Consider the following 14,621-nt stretch of genomic DNA (forward strand, 5'->3'; position numbering starts at 1 on the left):
TGCTAATAAAAATTGATTCCAATTAAACGTTTTGTCAGTTTTACACAATTTATTAAAGTAAAATTCTAGAAAGGCTGCTTGTATTTAACATCCAGTAACCATAAATGTATTGTTTTGGTATCTGGCTGACACTGGCCTTATGAAAATGACAATAACCAGTCCTGAAATGCGAGGCCCTGCTCTTTGACATGCGCAATTGCTAATGAATAGTCACACGGACGCAGGTATTCTAGTTCTATTGCATGCATAATCTCGCTGCAATACATTTTATCAAGTAGAATAATACAGCATAATCATGCACATAGTCTCAGCTATGACTTTTTGCTATTTATGTCAAAGGAAAAAACAACAACTGTGCAACGAGTGGCGACAGTACATCAAGTCAGTTCAGTCACTTTATTTTTGGCATCTTGACATTTTAAACAAGCAGATTAAGACACTTTCATTCATTATTTACATTAATTAATTACAACTATACACAACTTATTTTACAACACTAACCCGAACAAATGATATGCGTAAATTGCACAGAAACTAATCACTTCAGAGTCACTTTCCTTGCCTTCTTGGCCGCAAACTCAGCAATAAATTCTCTATAATCCAGTTTGGATGCAATGTCCTTTTCAATGGATAGCAGGGCAAGCCCGCACAGTCTCTCCTGTGACATGGAGGTGCGCAAATAGTTTTGAATTAGTTTTAGCTTTGAAAAGCTTTGTTCACCCGATGCCACAGTGTGGGTGTGCGTGATGGAGATGCTAGTTGTTGCCACCGCCTCTCTGGAAGTGCTGACAAATTTATCCAGCGATCCCCGCAGTGACTTGTGAAATTCTTCCTTCTTTTAAATTTTTTTTCCTTTTCTCAGAGCCCAATTTGTGCTTGCGAAATCGTCACCTTCTCTTGCCGTTGACATGTTTACTTTCCCCCGCTTTAACTTTCCTCCTCTCCCTTCTTCAGTGAGGATGCATTACTTAATGACATAGTGACAATGAAAAACCCGCTTAATTTGTTGGATTTGTTTTTTTTATTTATTTGTTTTATTTGTTTTTATGTGACATGTCATTGGTAAAAGATCATACATAACTAATGTATTTATTTAAACAAATAAATAAATTAATAAAAAATAAATGTAAAAATAAAACACACAGCAGGATTGAAGGCGCAAGGCCCTATGCAGTTGCACAGTTCGCACAGCCTATGGGACGGCTCTGCCTGTAGTTATTCGGTATGAAAAGTTGCATACTTAGCTTTAAATCTGATCTGTGTTCATACATCACGTCCAAAATAGTGGAGGTAAAAAGAGTGAAATCCTTGTGCAGCCTAATTAGGTACAGCATTACAGTACATTTAAAGTGTTAGAAGTAAAGTTTGTCACCCGGGGAGGTCAAGCTGGGTTTTTGTCCTGTCTTGTCATTTCCTGTTATTTTGAAAATAACTCTCCTCTCGTTTCAGGTCACTTGCCCTTCCTCATGTGTCACCGGTCTGATTGTCTTCCCCGCCCTGATTGTTTCCACCTGTTCCCCATTACCCTGTGTATATATTGTCTGCATCTCCCCTTGTCTTGTGCCAGAATGTTTCGTTCTTTCGTTCACCCCAGCCAGTTATTCCCACAGACCTTGATCTTCCTTGCCTTGCTACGCAACGAGTGTTGTTGTTTTTTCCTCCACGTGAGTGACTTTTGGTTGTAAATTTCATAGTATTAGGTTATTGATTTCTGTTCAGTTTGATAGTGGTTTAGCTTTTGTCCTCCCCTTGTGGAGTGATTTTCTGTTACCTTTTCCTCTTTGCTTTTACGTTTTCCCTCTGCGGAGTGGTTTTTGGTTTTAGAGTATATTCCTGTATAGTATCTTTAGAGTAATTTTTATAGTCTATTTTTGAGTCGCTCAGTGTGGAGAATTCCTAATAAAGTTCCATCTTGTTGGTGATACCTCTGCATCTGAGTCCTCCTTGAGTCCAGGCCTGACAAAGTTTTGTTGTGGTTTGTTTGTTTATGCTGGAAGTGTGGCTGTGGAAAAGTGACTAAACTGTATTTGCATCACTAAACCGTCATCAATTTTGGGTTTTCTTGCTGGGACTGACATAATACAAGCTGTAATGTGTCTTCACTGTTTTGACAACACTGCTATGAATATATCCATAAAAGACTGTGTATGCTCAGTACATGTACTCAGCCTATTGTTGGCTGTGTGCACATTGGTATGAACTGCTTAGTGATTCAGTGTACTTCTGGATAATTCTGAAACTGTAAGACAGTACTTTTCACTTGTGATATTGTAACATTTACAACGGGAGTCCCCCGGCAGTCTAATCCTATGGCAGCATAACTAAGAGATGACCTGAAGAAACCACAAGGAACCCAGCGTCCTGAGAGCGCAGTGTTCTAGAAGGGGAAGTAAGGTACTATGAGCTCTTTTAGATATGATGGTGCCTGACCATGAAGAGCTTTATAAGTAAGGAGAAGAATTTTAAATTCTATTCTAGATTTAATAGGTAGCCAATGCAAGGAAGCCAAAATGGGAGAGATGTGATCTCTGATCTGTGATTCCTGTCAGAACACGCGCAGCAGCATTCTGAATTAGCTGCAAAGTCCTAAGAGACTTATTAGAGCAGCCTGATAACAAAGAGTTACAATAGTCCAGCCTTGAAGTAACAAATGCGTGGACTAGTTTTTCTGCATCCGCTTGAGAGACAATGCGTCTGATTTTAGCGATGTTACGTAAGTGGAAGAATGCAGTCCTGAAATTTGTTTTATGTGGACGTTAAAGGACAAATCCTGATCCAAATCAACTCCAAGTTTCTTTATGGTGAAGCTGGAGGCCAGGGTGATCCCATCTAAAGTAACTAAGACTCTAGAGAGTTTCTGAAGTGTTCCAATTACAAGAACTTCAGTTTTGTCAGAATTTTGTAGGTCATCCAACTTTTTATATCCTTAGGGCATGCTTGGAGTTTAGTTAACTGATTGGTTTCATCAGACTTGATCGATAAATATAATTGGGTGTCGTCAGCATATCAATTAAAAATTAATGGAGTGATTCCTAATAATGTTCCCGAGTACAGAACCTTGTGGGACTCCATGACAAACTTTGGTATGCATGGAGGATTCATCACTGATGTGAACAAACTGAGATCAATCTAAGAAATATGACTTAAACCAGCTTAGAGCGGTTCCTTTGATGCCAATTTGATGTTCCAGTCTCTGTAAAAGAATTTGATGGTCAGTGGTGTCAAATGCAGCACTAAGATCTAACAGGACAAGTACAGAGATGAGTCCTTTGTCTGATGCCATTAGGAGGTCATTTGTAACTTTGACTAATGCAGTCTCTGTGCTATGATGCACTCTAAATCCTGACTGTTCTTATGTTCTTATGGAGAAAGTCACACAGCTGATTAGTTACAGCTTTCTCAAGTATCTTAGAGAGAAAGGGAAGGTTTGATATCGGTCTGTAACTGGCTAAAACCTCTGGCTCTAGAGTGGGCTTTATAAGAAGAGGTTTATGGTATGCTTGTGGTATGCTTCAGATCATGAGCTGGTCCAGGCCTTCTCCATACTTTTTTCTTCCATTCCTTCCATCATTATGGTACCAGTTGATCTTAGTTTTATCTGTCCAAGGAATGCTGTTCCAGAATTAGGCTGGCTTTTTCAAATGGTTTTTGACTAATCTAGCCTTTCTATTATTGAAGACTATTAATGGTTTGCACCTTAAAATTGTCTTGGTCTTTGTTCTTGCCCTTGCATGTGGTCATGAGCTTTGGGTAAAGTTTAAAAGAATGAAACTGTGGATAGAATCAGCTGATATCAGTTTCTTTTGAGGTGTGGAGGGGCTCACAGTAGAGACAGGGCAAGAAGCTCAGACATCTGAAAGAAGCTGGGAGTGCAAACCATACCCCTTAATTTGAAAGGTGCTAAGTGATGTGGTGTAACCTTATCAAAAACTCGTCTTTAGAGCATTTCTTGGTATGTTCAACTGGGAAACGACCCTGCAGCAGACCCAGAATATCTCCAGAGGAATGGCATATCTCACCTGGGCTGGGATTGCCTTTTTATCCATGAAAAGTTGGACATGGCTGGAAATAGTTCCCTATTAGCTTGCTGCAACCTGCTGCTTGCTGCAACCTACAGCCCCACTTAAAATGGTATTAGTTCTTTCGTTATGGATTAGAAGGAACTTAAGAGAGACAGATGGCTTGAATGCACAGATATTCCCAGAAAGAAATTGGTGAAAGGCATAAATTCTTTTGCATATGGAAATGTGATACATATCATAATTTCCAAAAGCATCAATCGATAGCTACTAGCAGCATTTTGTAGCACATAAAACCATCTGTCCACTCTTGTTATAGATTAGCTTTTCAGCACTATGTTGGACATGGCATTTGCAAGTTCAGTTTAACAAATGTTGAAAGCCAATTTAGGTCAAAAAGACAAAGTGAAGCTGTTTTAACTTTCTAGTTATTTCTGTTCTATCATCTCACTGTTGCTTTCATTCTGCTGGCTACCACCTAACTGAATGTCAGTGCCATTGAGCATGCCCACCCTGAGCCTAAGCTGATTAGTTGCGCTAATAATTCACTGTTTGTTAATTGCTGCTTCATATTTGTTGCTTGAAATTGTTTTCACAATTTAGCATCTCACTTGAGTGGTGGCATTTTGTTTTTGTTTTTTGTAGCACCTCTCACAGTAATCACAGTATGATTAGTCATCTTGCTATACATTTGCTTCTCAGGCTAAATATTATATTTCATGGATGTACTCTTATGTACCTTCAGGTCTGGTCTGGTCAGGTCAGTGGATGAGGTGCAGGTGTAGCATCTAGGAACTGCTAGATGCTACTTTATACAAAGGTCATCTGAGACCAACACACCGGACCTGCTCCTCAAAGGAGAATGGCTGGGCTGAAAAAAGACAATAAACAGTGTCACAATCCACTCCGGTCCCCTGCTTGCTTTTCCCTCTTACCTGCACCCAGTAACTTTCCACTCACCTGTCAGCCCCGCCTCCTCATCAGTCACCATGGTTTCTCCCGCCTCCCACACCTGCTCCTCATCAGTAATCAACCCTGTATTTAAGCACCAACCTCCAGACACTCTTTGCCAGATTGTTCTTCGCGTCATGCAAGTCTTTCCAGCACTTTTGTCCGGACTGATCTCCCGTTGCCGACCCTGCCTGCCTTTGACCTGCTCGTCTGTCTCTGCCCCGGTAATCACCTCAGCTTTTCGTCCCCGACCACGAGTTCTGCCTCAGTGTTTCTGGTGTCTGTCTGCCTGTTTCCCTGGCTGTTTGGAGGTTTCCCCGGGCAGTCTGTCCCCCTGCTCCAGTTCGTTGCCACAGACTCTCCGATTGAACTCAGGACTTATTCCCTCTCTCTCACCTGCCATATCGCCTGCTGTGAGTTTCTCAATAAGGAACATTACTAAGTATCCCTTGCTGTTGTGCTGCATTTGGGTCCTACACAAGCCCGTTTCAGTACAATCTGGCCAAAGCATGGATCCAGCACACACCGCTTCGCCAGAGCTACGCCTGGAGAGGGTGGAGAACATTCTCCAGCGACACGAGGCATTGGTTGCTTCCACCGCAGCCGAGGTACGCCAGGCTACCGTCACTCAACAACAGGCTGCCGCTAACCAGGAGCAGACATTAGCGGCATTAGCTTCACAGATCCAGCAGCTCACTACTGTGCTCTCACAGAATATGGTCCAGAACCTACCTGCAACAGCGCCTGCTGCCGTACTCCAACCAACGCCACCTGGTCCAGTTTCTGAACCCCGAGTTGGGGCTCCGGAACGTTATGCGGGGAACCCAGAGGTCTGTAATCCGTTTATTACGAACTGCTCAATCCTGTTCGCCCTGCAGCCACACACATTCGCCTCTGAGGAGGCCAAAGTGGCGTTCACCATTAATCACCTCACGGGGAGGGCCCGCCTGTGGGGAACCGCTGAATGGGAACGTCAAACTCCTGCTTGCAGCTCCTTCAGAGACTTCGCTGCTGAGCTCCGGAAGGTTTTTGGCCCACCTTCCCAGGGTCCAGATGCTATGGGCGGTCTCCTGAACCTCCACCAGGGGGACCGCTCCGTGGCTGACTACTCTATTGACTTTCGCACCAGGGCTCGCCAGAGTAAATGGAACACCGAGGCCCAGTGCGACGCCTACCTACAGGGGCTTGAGGAGTATGTTAAGGACGAGCTGGTGTCATATGATCTCCCTGCCACTTTGGATGAGCTCATCGAACTCACACGGCGGGTGGACCGACGCATCCAGGCCAGGCGGGAGGAGAGACGGCGAGGACGGTTTGGGCATCCTCTTCCTTCCCAGTTCCGTGCAGTACCGGAGGTATCCTCTTCCCGGCCTGAACCTCAGAGGGGAGATTCAGAACCTATGCAGGTTGGCAGAACCACTCTGTCACCAGAGGAACGCCAGCGTCGTCAAAGACACAACCTATGTCTGTACTGTGGACAAGACGGACACTTCGTCTCCAGGTGTCCAGCAAAAAGCCAGGTCTCACCAGTAGCGAGGGATGTACTGGTGAGTCCGACCTCTGAACTGTCCCTCAGGAAACGCCCCCTCTGCCATGGTCGCCTGCTGCTACCAGGGGGCTCCCACTCCCTTGCCGTCTTCATTGACTCTGGCGCCGACGTCTCCATTATAAATGAAGAGCTGGCCCAGCAGTTGGAGATAGAAAGGGTTCCGCTGCCTCAGCCTGTCCCCGCCAACGCCCTGGACGGTCACCTGCTGGGGACCGTCACTCATCAGACTGTTCCAGTGCAGATGCTTCTCTCCGGCAACCACCACGAAACTATCACGTTTCACATCTTGGACTCTCCGCGTATCCCACTCATTTTGGGATATCCCTGGCTCCGGCGCCACAATCCCCACATAGACTGGGCGACGGGAGCCATTCTGGGCTGGAGCTCGGCCTGTCACCAAGTCTGTCTCAAGCAGGCCTCCGCTCCTCAGTCCAGGCCCTGCACCACGTTGGCTCCTGATCTGATGGGGGTCCCGCCAGAGTACCACGATTTCAGGGAGGTTTTCAGCAAGGCGAAGGCGACCTCTTTGCCTCCACACCGTCCATATGACTGTGCCATAGATCTTCTACCCGGCACCAGTCCTCCCCGAGGTCGTCTATACTCCCTGTCCGCACCAGAGAGGAAGGCCATGGAGGACTACATTAACGACTCCCTGGCGGCTGGCATCATCCGTCCGTCATCCTCCCCTGCTGGAGCGGGGTTCTTTTTTGTCGAGAAGAAGGACAAATCATTGAGGCCCTGCATCGACTACCGAGGCCTCAACGACATAACGGTGAAGAATCGGTATCCCCTCCCCCTCATCTCGTCTGCCTTTGAACTCCTGGAGGGGGCTACCATCTTCACCAAACTGGACCTCCGCAACGCCTACCACCTGGTGCGAATTCGGGAGGGCGACGAGTGGAAGACAGCATTCAACACACCTACTGGACACTATGAATACCTGGTGATGCCTTTTGGCCTCACCAACGCCCCCGCCGTCTTCCAGGCTCTGGTCAACGACGTGCTCCGGGACATGCTTAACAAGCATGTCTTCGTCTACTTGGATGATATTCTAATTTTCTCCAAGGCCAAGGAGGACCACATCCACCATGTTCAGGGGGTTCTTCAACGGCTCCTGGAAAACTCGCTGTTTGTTAAGGCAGAGAAATGCGAGTTCCATGCTCCATCAGTCTCCTTTCTTGGATACATTGTCGGCCAGGGGAGCATCCAGATGGATCCAGCCAAGGTCTCAGCCGTCGCCGCCTGGCCTGTTCCTGACTCCCGGAAGCAGCTACAAAGATTCCTGGGGTTCGCCAATTTTTACCGTCGTTTCATTCGGGGATACAGCACGGTGGCAGCCCCTCTCACAGCTCTCACCTCCTCCAAAGTCCCCTTCAGCTGGTCCTCCGCCGCCACAGATGCCTTCCAGACCCTCAAGAATCGCTTCACCTCTGCGCCTATCCTGCGTATGCCCGACCCCAAGAGACAGTTCGTGGTGGAAGTAGACGCCTCTGATGTCGGGGTGGGGGCTGTCCTCAGCGGGCTACTGATGACCAGAAGCTCCACCCCTGCGCCTTTTTCTCTCGACGCCTGACTCCCGCAGAAATGAACTATGACATTGGAAATCGGGAGCTTCTGGCGGTCAAACTGGCACTGGACGAGTGGCGTCACTGGCTGGAGGGGGCCGAACAACCATTTCTCGTATGGACGGACCACAAGAACCTAGAATACATCAGGTCAGCCAGAAGACTGAACTCCAGGCAGGCCCGCTGGTCCCTCTTTCTCACCCGATTCAATTTCACTCTCTCCTATCGCCCGGGAACCCGCAACGTTAAGCCTGACGCCCTCTCCCGCCAGTTCCTGAAGGAAGAGGAAGAGGTTTCCACAGCAGCGGACACCATCCTTCCCTCTGCTCGCCTGGCCGCCGCCATTACATGGGAGATTGAGGAGAGAGTTAGGACGGCGCTGGAGGAGCAACCAGGTCCCAGTGCCTGTCCTCCCAACCGGCTCTTCGTCCCGGCCCACCTCCGTTCTGAGGTGCTCCAGTGGGCCCACAACACGCACCTCACCTGCGATCCAGGGATCCAGAGGACCAAGGAGGTTCTTCAGCGCCGATTCTGGTGGGACTCCCTGGACCTGGACACCCAGGAGTTTGTCAAGGCCTGCCCTGTCTGCAACCGGAACAAATCCTCCCACCAGGCTCCTGCTGGTCACCTGCTCCCGCTTCCAGTTCCCCATCGTCCCTGGTCCCACATATCTCTGGACTTTGTGACCGGTCTACCACCATCTCTAGGACACACCACTATCCTTACCGTGGTAGACCGGTTTAGCAAGATGGCCCACTTCATTCCCCTGCCCAAGCTCCCTTCAGCCAAAGAGACTGCTGAACTGGTCCTCCAGCACATATTCCGGCTCCATGGTCTTCCAGTCGATGTGGTCTCTGACCGAGGGCCGCAGTTCTCCTCGGTTTTTTGGAGAGAGTTCTGCTCTCTCATCGGGGCCACGGCCAGCCTGTCATCCGGGTTTCATCCTCAATCTAACGGCCAGACGGAGCGGAAAAACCAGGAGATGGAGGTGGCTCTCCGGTGTATGGTCTCCAGTCACCCCACTTCCTGGTCGCAGCAGTTGCTCTGGGTAGAATATGCCCATAACACACTCCTCAGCTCCTCCACTGGTCTCTCCCCTTTTCAGTGTGCTTATGGATACCAGCCACCCCTATTTCCAGCCCAGGAGAGGGAGGTTTCTTGCCCCTCTGTACAGGCTTTCATCCGCCGGTGTCGCCGCACCTGGTCCCAGGCCAGATCCACTCTCCTGCGGTCGGTGGGCCGTTACACAGCCTTGGCCAATCGTCGCCGCACCTCGGCTCCTGCTTATCAAGTGGGACAGAAGGTGTGGTTGTCAACCCGGGACCTACCACTCCGGGTCGACTCGAAGAAACTGGCACCCAAGTTCATCGGCCCCTACGAAATTCAGAAGGTCATCAACCCTGCTGCAGTCCGCCTCAAGCTTCCCAGGTCCATGCGAGTACACCCCACATTCCATGTCTCAAAAATCAAGCCGGTTCTGGAGAGTCCCTTGATTCCTGCTACCCCGACTCCTCCGCCACCTCGCCTTATCAATGGAGACCCAGCCTACACGGTTCGACGGCTTATCCGCTCTCGTCGCCGTGGGAGGGGCATCCAGTACCTGGTTGACTGGGAGGGATATGGTCCAGAGGAGAGGTCGTGGGTCCCCGCCAGCTACATCCTTGACCCTCAGCTCATTACTGACTTCCACCGGCAGCACCCGGACCAGCCCTCCAGGATACGCCCGTCCACTGATAACCCCCGCCTGAGCGCCTCTGGTGCCCCACCCATCCCCGGCCCTAGCGAGGTGGACCCGCCATCGTCCTCTGTGGACTCTTCATCTGAGGACGAGGGGTCCTCCGATGCCTGCCTTTGACCTGCTCGTCTGTCTCTGCCCCGGTAATCACCTCAGCTTTTCGTCCCCGACCACGAGTTCTGCCTCAGTGTTTCTGTTGTCTGTCTGCCTGTTTCCCTGGCTGTTTGGAGGTTTCCCCGGGCAGTCTGTCCCCCTGCTCCAGTTCGTTGCCACAGACTCTCCGATTGAACTCAGGACTTATTCCCTCTCTCTCACCTGCCATATCGCCTGCTGTGAGTTTCTCTATAAGGAACATTACTAAGTATCCCTTGCTGTTGTGCTGCATTTGGGTCCTACAGAAGCCCGTTTCAAACAGAGGATTCCAGTTCCTTCTTCCAGAGGCTAAAACCAATGATGCGTTCAAGTCATCCATATTAACTTGTATGGTTCAAATTGTCACAAAGTAACGTGTGACATTTATGAATATAGCAGTGGCAGTTATGAATATAGCAAACAAAAGCCTAATTTATTCATTTTTAATACATGGTGTAAAACTATACAGATAGTTTTTCCTTTTGACACAGGTGGTGTGTGTTTATTTTTTATGTAGAATTTCAGTGTACAACATTTGTCATTTTGGTTTACTTTGTTGGTGTTCAACTGAGATTGTTAAAAATCCCCTTCAGACACATTTAAGTCGTAACAGTATCTTGTGTCTGACATGTTTTTTCCACAATTATGTTAAAAGTTGTAAAAAATCCAGTATATACAAAAGTTCAACAAACCAGGTGTCTTCTACTTCATTCTTCAGTGATACAATACAAGTCTGTTCTTGGTGTATGTGCACTGGAGGTTTTCCACATCACATCACAGAAACATTCTTCAACCTTCTTCAACCTGGAAAAAAAAAGCAGTCTAGTGTCAATTTCAGCACATACACATAAAACTAGAGGAGTACTTTAATCATTGTTGTTTAGAGACACATCCAACAGGATAGATTTTAACTGTTTTTTTTTCTGTTTTGGGAAGGTACAAAATTTCATATATATTTCTATTGAGGTCCTGCAGTAATGTTGCCATCTAGTGACAAGCACTATATTGCAAGTCAGAGGTAATAGACCACTGGGTGACTCTTTTCTTGTTTGTGTAACCAAATGGGACCAGTTTTCACTCTCTGACAGTCTGTCTCATCTGGATTTAACATCAGAAAATTGTAGGTCATCCAATTTTGTATGTCCTTAAGGCATGCTTGAAGTTTAGCCAACTGATTGGTTTCATCAGGCTTGATCGATAAATTGAATTGGGTGTCATTGGCATAATAATGAAAATGAATGGAGTGATTCCTAATAATGTTCCCTAAAGGAAGCATATAAACTAAATAGAAGTGGTCCTAGCACAGAACTCAGTGATAGATTTTAGTGTGCATGGAGGATTCATCACTGACATGAACAAACTGAGATCAATCTAAAAATACGACTTAAACCAGCTCAGTGCATTCCAGTCTCCGTAAAAGAATTTGATGGTCAATGGTGTCAAATGCAGCACTAAGATCTAACAAGACAAGTACAAAGAAAAATCCTTTGTCTGATGCCATTAGGAGGTCATTTGTAATTTTGACTACTGCGGTCTCTGTGCTATAATGCACTCTAAATCATAACTAAAAAGGAAGGTTTTATATTATTCGGTCTGTAATTGGCTAAAACCTCTGGTTCTAGAGTGGGCCTTTCAAGAAGAGGTTTAGTTACAGCTAATTTAAAGAACTGTGGTACATACCCTGATAATAAAGACAGATTAGTCACATCCAGTCACAGTCACCCAGCCTCCCAGCAGCCACCTTAGGTGGAACCACACCGGCTACTGGGGACTTGTTAATTATAGCAGCTAATGATTGTTTAGTGGTGCGGTATCATGCCTCCAATTCACTAAGCCTAAAGCCCAAAGCAACAAATAAACTACATTTATTACAAGTAGGCTTCAGTAAACATAGCGTGATAATAAAGACAGTAGTCAAATTGCTGTTCAAGATAAACACACTTGAATGATCTTGAATGATGTGAAACAAGCCTTAAGTCATTCTCTCAGATCCACAAAAGAACTAAAGCTTCCTCTACAGTAGTAGCAACTTAAAAGTTCCCGTTCAAGCTGAACGCCAGCTGAATGGCAGCCGTCTTCCAGCTGACTTCCAGCCGGTTCCCTGCAAAGTCCCGGGAAAGGAGAGACCCCCCTCCTTCTCCCGGGCGTGTCTATTTTTTACTGTAACTCCACCCATTCGTGTAATTACAGGGTATGACCAGGAGATGGCGCTTCTCTCACAGAACTTTTTTACAGTTGTTCTACCTGGAGATGACGTAGCTTACACACCTCGTTAGCATTCTCGTTGCTCAACCTTTTGTTTGCGCTTACAGTAACAGGCTTATTGGTCTCCCAGTGTCACAGATCACAGAGCGGAAAATGCAGCTGGTTTGACTACTGCATACTGTACAGTAGCCGTATAATTTGAGCGTGTACATGAATTGAAATTAAATTTAAGGTGTTTATATCTAACATGTCAGCATTCACCAAATCAACAACATCTAGGCTGTTCTGTCTTTACTAGCGGTGGGCCGTTATCGGCGTTAACGTGCTGCGTTAACGTGAGACTCTTATCGGGCGATAAAAAAATATCACCATTAATCTATTTGCAAAGCTGTTCCAGCCTCTCAGGTCGCTTTTTTACTTTTTTACTTTTTTCTCTTTTGTTCGTTTTTGTTTTCTTCACTGTAACTCCGTGGAGTCCTGATCTCTATAGCAGTTTAGAGAGTTTTGTGCTTTTGTCATGTTTTTCTCGTGGTTTTTCTTGGTGATGTTTTTTAAATGCCGCTTCCACCTGGACAGCTGCCTTTGTTTACTCAGAGAAACAGCTGATCGCGCTAATGCCGGCCGGCATTGGCGCAATCAGCTGTTTGATTGGCGCGACTAATCTATGGCCACCACTAGTCTTTGCATAATTACAGGAGCGTCTCTTCTCTTGTGTTCGCGCCTCTCTCTCGTTTATCTGCATGTAAACAACAAACTAACCCTTAAAAAAGTTACAAAAAACGGTTCGGACGTCTCAGGGCTGCCAGGCCTGTGTGTCAGACCTGCAGATACAAGCGATGGTTTATTTTTAATTAACAGTTTATTTGGAGGGGAGGGCTCGTTGTTGTTGTGCGACATAGAGCTGCAGAGACGAGCGTTTTGGAAGCCCTTTGTTATGCAGGTATTTACTGTAGTGCACGCTTTAGGCCAGGTAAACCATACAAACCTCATTAGCATCTCATTGTTTGCACTTGATGGGCTTTTTGGTCTCCCAGTGTCACAGATCACAGAGCGGAGAATGCAGCTGGTTTGAGTACTGCATACTATACAGTAGCCTTGTGATTTGAGTGTGTTCATGAACATGAATGACTCCTTTTCATTTTCGTCCATTCCATAGGCTAAATGGCGTAAATGGAAAGAATATTGTAGTGACCCGGAACAATGAAACTACGAAGCAACTGGTTTTGCTGGACTTTATTCCTAATCTGGAACACAGGCTCCTGTGGCCGTAGCCAACGGCAAAAAAACAATAAAACCAGGCAAGCACAGCAGCATATAACATTAACACATTAGCTACTTCGTGCCCCTCATCGCCATGGCAACTGCCATGACTGACAGGCTTCACAGCCTCTAACAACGCCACCCCCCCAGGCGTCACCCCATACACTGCAGCCTAACTTACTGAACACAACTCAACAGCCACAGTGTATACACAGCCCGTTACAATATGTATGAAATAAGTGAAGTATGTTTGGTCTTAATAAAGTTTGCAGTATATATGTTATGTTTTTATTCTACATGGACACCACTGTTTATTTTCCACTATGCCTCCCTCCATTATAATAATACACGGCACAGCTTTTTAAAGTCCAGAGAGAAGTCTGTTGCAAAAGTCCACGGTGACTCTCCTTTGCCAAAACGTCTGTATGTCCTCGACGAGCTCCTGTTTTGTGCCTGGCTTAGCCTCCTTGCGAATAAAGTCTTTCATGGAATGCCTAAATATATGTTTGATGGTTTCGTAAGCTTATACTGCAAACTTTATTAAAACCAAAAATACTTGACTTATTTCATACTTGATTCACCCGTAATTCTTTCGATTTGCGCTTTACGCCATTTAGCCTATGGTCACTGTTTAAATCAACAACATCTAGGCTATGTTACGGACGTTACGAGCGGAGTTTTCTTTAATAACGCGTTTATGTTGGCATGTTCTTGTTGCTGCCTCAGTGTTATCTTATCACAACTTTTTTTTTTTCCATCAACTGATCCGCTGATCAGCTGATCAGCTCACCCCGGCGTATCTGTTCAGATGTGTCTTTAGACAGTCGACGGTGAGAGCGGAACATCACTGCTCCTCCCCGTGGACAAATGAGGCATTGCAGCTGGTTTTCAAACAGACTGCTTAGGGGCGTTTCCAGTCGGGGCCTCACTGACTACGTCATCGCGGGGGATTACATTTCGGTCACGCACCAGCCAAGGACCTTGACAGGACCTGTGACGGAACAGCCACGGTCCCGTCACGGTTCCGTCACGGAAACACGGGAACTTTTAAGTTGCTACATCTGTATATTCCCATACCGGTATTAATGTTATGTTGTATTTATGTTAGCAGTCAGTATTGATACATTTACATGCTTGTAGGGCTAATAGAAGGTGAAAGTTAAATGCTGTGATGTGACGGCAGGACCTCAAGACAGCCTAACCCC

General features: G+C 46.5%; 1 protein-coding gene across 7 annotated transcripts in view; it reads left to right on the forward strand.

Moving 5' to 3' along the window:
* Nucleotides 1-14,621, forward strand: part of epb41a (erythrocyte membrane protein band 4.1a) — a 273,926-nt gene that overhangs the window by 232,991 nt on the left and 26,314 nt on the right. The window lies entirely within an intron of this gene.

Source organism: Larimichthys crocea, chromosome X, assembly GCF_000972845.2.
Source record: "Larimichthys crocea isolate SSNF chromosome X, L_crocea_2.0, whole genome shotgun sequence".
NCBI lineage: Eukaryota > Metazoa > Chordata > Actinopteri > Sciaenidae > Larimichthys > Larimichthys crocea.